Raw genomic sequence first — 6281 nt, 5'->3', positions numbered from 1 at the left:
AGGAACATGCGTGCATGCAGTGCTTCATGCAAGACTAAAAGTAAAGGTAAAGGGACCCCTGACCATTAGGTCCAGTTGTGGCCGACTCTGGGGTTGCGGTGCTCATCTCACTTTTTTGGCCAAGGGAGCCGGCGTACAGCTTCCAGGTCATGTGGCCAGCATGACTAAGCCGCTTCTGGCGAAACCAGAGCAGCGCACGGAAATGCCATTTACCTTCCCGCCGGAAGGGTACCTATTTATCTACTTACACTGTGTGTTTTCGAACTGCTAGGTTGGCAGGAGCAGGGAGTGAGCCCCGGGAGCTCACCCTGTCGCGGGGATTCGAACCACTGACCTGATTGGCAAGTCCTAGGCTCTGTGGTTTAACCCTTCAGACCAAAAGGAGAACTGCACAAAATTGTTCAGGTACAAAGTACTATAGGATTGCCTGAACTAATTGTGTGTGCTTCTTTCAGACTTCATCCTATGAAACCAACGCATACTACAACAAGCGAATCATCTGCAAAAAACCAGAGCATAACATCAAAGATCTTGGGTAACCAAAATGAAGCCGATATAGAGGTAATTTAAGACATACTATATTTTAAAACCTAATTGGGTGGTCTGTGCCCTGAGTTAGGAAGCTTGTAAATTTATTGGCGGGATTAGACAAACTGCAAAGGGGTATAGTCGTTTGGAGACAGAAATGTGTTCAAGTTTTCTAGTTGTACGATTCCCCCTGCCCCTGCTATCCTACCCATCTGGGCAATTTTCTGAGCCTTTTACTGACACAAGTTTAGATCTGTGAGTGGCTATGAATTCCCCAGGCTCAAAACTTGCTATCTTCACCAAAGGACTTTGGCCTGAAAGGGATTTTTGTTTTCAGATAAGCAAGGTTTAGTGATTTAGTGCCTCCAACTAATATTGCAAATGATCTGTTTGGTGTTTGAGCACAGAACCTGAATTATTATCACTTAACTGAAACAACCACTACTGCTGCTGCTTTGTATTTATTTAGTACTTTTTGCATGTTATGAGGAGGGTCTTATCTTCACTTTTCCATGTTTATTACTGGGAAGAAATAGTTGAAGGCAGGTGTACAGAAACCTTGTGTGCACATTTGTCTGCATGCCATAAAAGTACTTACTGGCAAATCCTGAAATTCTAGTTTTTTGTGAATCTTCAGTAGCTTTTAAGATGCTTAGACAGGTTACCGTATTTTTCGCCCCATAGGACGCACTTTCCCCCCTCTAAAAATGAAGGGGAAATCTGGGTGCGTCCTATGGGGCGAATGCAGGCTTTCGCTGAAGCCTGGAGAGCGAGAGGCATCGGTGCGCACCGACCCCTCTCGCTCTCCAGGCTTCAGGAAGCTATCCGTAAGCGTTGCAAGCCCGGTGGGAGTTCCCGTGAGCTCACAAGGCTTGTGGGCAGCAGCCTGCAGCCCCGGCGAGTGTCCGCAAGCCTTGCGCACCCGGCAGGAGGTCCCGCCGAGCGTGCGAGGCTTGGGGTGGCAGCCTGTCGCCTAAAGCACGGGAAGCCCTCCGGAGGGTGCCCCGTGCTTCGGGCAGGTGTGCGCAAGGCTTGGGGCGGCAGCCGCGGCGGGGGGCGGGGAATAATTTTTTAAAATTCATTTCCCCCCCCCCAAAAAAAACGAGGTGCGTCCTATGGGCCGGTGCGCCCTATAGGACGAAAAATATGGTACCTCTTTGCTCTGAAATCATTCCTGGGATTCCCCAGTAATCCCTGAAACCAAAGGTTTCTATAGTTTCTTTCTGATCCTTTGACGCCATCCTTGCAACAGTTCTTGATATCAAAATGACTTTAACCTGTTCATGCTTCCTTCCTAAAGAAATATGATCTTCCTTCAGATCCCGCCTATGCTTATGGCCAGCTGACACACAGCGAGCTGATCCAGCTGGTCTTGAAGCTGAAAGATGTCATTGCAAAGCGAGATCAGCAGGTGCGGGAGCTGCAAGACTACATTGAGCAGCTTTTGAATGCATTGCCTTGTAGCTGAAACCAACTAGGAGGAATAAGTAGGGCAGGCATAGGGAATCTGGCCCTCCCAATGTGCTTGGACTCGACTCCCATCCTCCTCAAGGATGGCCATTGGGAGCCCAGAGGTATCTGGATGACCACATGATTCTCAACCCCATAAGAGAGGCTTAGCACAAAGCTGTATGTGTGCAATGTCTCACTGTGCCTCTTTTGGTTCCAGTTTCTGTATCTGTATGATAGAACAGTTTCTGTAGACAGACGACACTTTCTTCAGTTACAAAAGATTCTGTTTATGCTGCTGCATAAATTGTTGGAAGATGTGAATAGTCAGAATTACTGCAATATGATTTCTGCTGCAGACTAAAAAAACTGGAGACTTTTTCTGATTTTATTTTTTATGGATCTTATTCCTGGGTTGAAGATTGAATTCTTAATTTCAGTATCTCCATCTGCCCCTTAATTTTTAAAGGGTACCTTTACATCGTGGTCCCTTACTCTGGATGGGGCACTAGCCCAGTATATGAGTTTAAAGTTTCCAAAGGATTAACTTTTGTAGGTTTCCTAATAAAACAATACATCCACCATCACTAGGCATTTGGGGTGAAATCCACATTGACCATTGTATGGGAAATTGAACTATTTGAAGATAGCAACTATAAGGTTAAGCATGGCTTTTTGCAAGCGTAAGCTTGTATATGCACTTTTGGCTTCCAGTCAGATCAACTGTGATTAAAAAAAATATTTTGTTGAAAATTTGAGCTACAAATGCAGGCAGCCAAACAGCAATCAAAGTGATGTCTGAAGACGTGGATGGATTAATTTTCATGCTTTTGACTGTAGTCATTCTTCATTTTCTGCCTATGCACTTTCAAGAGGGATGAGCTTGGCACTGAATATCTCTTCAGCCCTCCCTTTGTATTCAGTCACAACACTGGATTATAAACTTCTCAGGTAATCAAAGAGGGGTTGATTCTAAGCAAGTCATACATGGGAGTAGACCTCTTGTAATCAATGACTAAGGACTCTTGATTGTTGTGGGCCTGCTCTTAGTATGACATGATCCGATATCACCCATACATCTTGACTTTTTCTCAATGGTGCACTCTTAATTGCTCTTGATACTGTGCAATCTCATTTGCAAACACCAAAGAATAGGAACAGCTAAGTGGTTCCTCTAGTTTATTCCTCATTTGACATGGCAATATTTATGCAATGAGAGCCCTAAGTACATAGTTTGGAGGTTGGTAGAAAAATTAATACTGTAAGGTTTGAATATAAGACTTGGACTGTGAGCTTGGACTCCATGTTCCTGTTGCCCTACATGGAATGTGGTGCTTGTTGAATAGATTTGTCGATCTTCTTGCATAGTGCTAATTCTCTTGATGAAATCCTCTGGCTGATGCTGTCACCTTGCCTCAACTAGGTCAATGATTTCAGGTGATTGAAAGGGGAGGAACTGTTGTCTACCGTATCTAAAATCTCCAGGGCCGGTGGGGTTTTCACATATCTGTGGCTCCATAATAGCTGGACCATAAAGTCTGTAAACTTCTTGTGTGTAAAACCAGCATTTAGATGCTTGGGCATCTTTTTAAAGCTAGTATATCTCATTTAAAAGAACCAAATTGCTTTTTAAAAACTTTCTTTTAAGAGGCTTCATGTCTCTTTGCTCCTGCTGGAGCCATAAGCACACAGGATCATGCTTTTGGGAACAAGTATTTTATTGAAATACAGTTTTACTGTGTACTAGAAAATGTTTATTCCTGATGGTTTTATGGTCCCAAAGTACAGTGGACATTTGTGTTTAATACATATTCAGTAGGAATGGATCTAGTAACAAATAGTGTTGACCGTTTTAATAGAAATAGTACAGGACCAGCTTCCAGCAGATGGTGAAAATCTTCTAGTTTCTAACCTGTCCTAAAATCTCCAGGGACCACAGGGCTGCAGCTGGCAACACAATGTGCCACATGCAAGAGGGAGTATTCTCACTGGGCCCAAATCTGCTGACCATTCTTCATATAAAGGTCTGCTCAGTTGTATACATTATGATGAAATTTGGGCAATACACAGCAAGGATACCTTGCAATCTGTGCCTTCTAATTGATATCTGTGACTTACGCAATCCTGACATTGAAATGCTGGATTTTGTGAAAAGTGTGGTACATTGTGAGGGATATTTCCCCTTGTGCAAACATTTGCTCAGTGCTTAACGTTGAAGGATCTGAATGTATATTTATATTCTGCCTTGTTACTCTTGGTACTTAATCCCATTGTGTTTTTGGTTTTTTTACGAAGACCTTCATCCTTGTGAAATGTTAAAAATAAAGTTATTTAAACTTGTGAGAACACTTGTGTTTCTTTGCCTATCTTCACAATCTTTAAGTGAAGAATGCTGTGTATATAATTCACATTATTGCACGCTATACCAGAATGGTTCCTTAGTCCATACTGATAGAAATGATTCTCTGCTGTACAAGGACTGGATTTCATCATGACAATTCCAAAGTGTGAAAGAAAAAGGGCTTCATATGCAATTGAAACTTCTATTGTGAGAGCTGTTTGTACATTAAGCCTTATGGGTTTTAAGAAGCAGACATTCCTCAATGATCTTAGAATTGGTAGGCTTGAAAGAACCTGAAAAGAACCTTCGATTACTCCAACATTCTTGCAGTCTCTGTATGCTATCACCTTTTCTACAAGCCCCTGAAAAAGGTAAGAAACTAAGGAAAGTGTCGGTGTTTTCTCTGTGCCCAGTTATAGGAATATAGTTGCCAGCAAGTGGAAGTGCTAGGCAAAGACAGCAGGCAGCTCGAAATCTCAAAAGATTTAAAACTGGCTTGCCAGATTTAATTTAGGTTTGGGTTTAGATAGTGTAGTTTTAATTACCACTGAAGATTGTGCAAGTTTATAGAGAGAGAGGCTTGCAGCAAAGATTTTGGCTGGTAACTTCCAGTATTACTGTGTTCCTTTCCTGTTTGTGGGTTTCCCATAGGCATCTGGTAGGCCGATATGAGAACAGAGCTGGATTAAATGGGCCTTTAGTCTGATCCAGGACTTCTCCTTATGTTCTTACATAGAAGCTTCCTCTCCCCTTCTGCCTCCTAGCTAACCAGTCAGTGAGCACTGGGAGAATCTTTGCAAGTGCTCCCTTAGCAAAATAGAAAGCTGCCTTAAACAGATCATTGATCCATCTAGCTTAGAATTGTCTATGCCAACTGGGAGAAGCTCTCCAGGTGTTCAAGAAAGGGGCATTCACAGCCTTATTTGAACCTTCTGCAGGCAAAACGTGTTCAACCATTGAACAGTAGCTCTTTGCCTTCTCTCGTGTCTTCCACTCTGCAGTCTCTTCCTACTATCTCCCCATCTGTCTCTCTGGCATGCCTTCTATTAAATTTCTGTGCCACCTTTTTCATAACTCCTGCCTTTTTCCTTCCCCTGACCCACCCCAGTGCCCCTGTTGTTTGATGACAAGGCTTCACATCCAAAGTGTACAGCGTGCAGCTGTTGTGGAAATTAAATAGGATTAGGAGAAAATGTGAACCCCATAAGGGTGCCCTTGTAAATGTTTTGAGTGAAGACTCAAAAGGCGGTCATTTAAATCTAGAGAGCAAATTCTAAAATCATTTTTGAAGCCCACTCCAGAATATGGAGCAGGGGCTAAGGTCAGGCTCCCTCTTCCTGCAAGGAAGTAATGGAACACAAAAATACCGGTAATAATCTAGCAAGATGTGCTTTTGTTTTGTTTTTTGCGGGGGGCGGGGCGATGGCTGTTTGCAGAAGAAATCTTTTCAACTACTCAAATTCCACAATATGAGGCAGCTTTGGCTCCTAAATGCTTCCACAAAACCTAGATCAGGTTGATAAGCGTAGCTCATTGCAGCTTAAGAAGCACATAGCTTGTGAAGTCCTGTGACAGTTGAGCTTTGACACCACTCACTTCCCTGTGCTGTGAAGCAGGAATGTGCCGGAACCAATTTGGATCAAGACTGTGATTCAGACTTAATAGATCAGGAAAAGACGGAATCACCTGATGCAGCAGCACTGAGATGGAAAGGCAGGGGAAGCATGGTATGTTAAATGCTTCAAATGAGATCTCAGCTATGATCCGAATGCCCAAATTGCTCGTTTCCAAGGGCCAATAGAGGCATCTGTGACTCAATCCTGTGTCTATTAGAATACTGCCAGTCTGCGACGTAGCATCCTTAATTCACAGAGTCTAGATTGGGGTGGGGGACCTTCCGAATGTTGGTATGTTTACTCCCATCCGCCTCCATGGTGAATGGTCAGGGATGGTGGGAGTCCTA

This window comes from Podarcis vaucheri (assembly GCF_965113315.1).
Source record: "Podarcis vaucheri genome assembly, chromosome: 15".
NCBI lineage: Eukaryota > Metazoa > Chordata > Lepidosauria > Squamata > Lacertidae > Podarcis > Podarcis vaucheri.
This window is presented reverse-complemented; position numbering follows the sequence as displayed.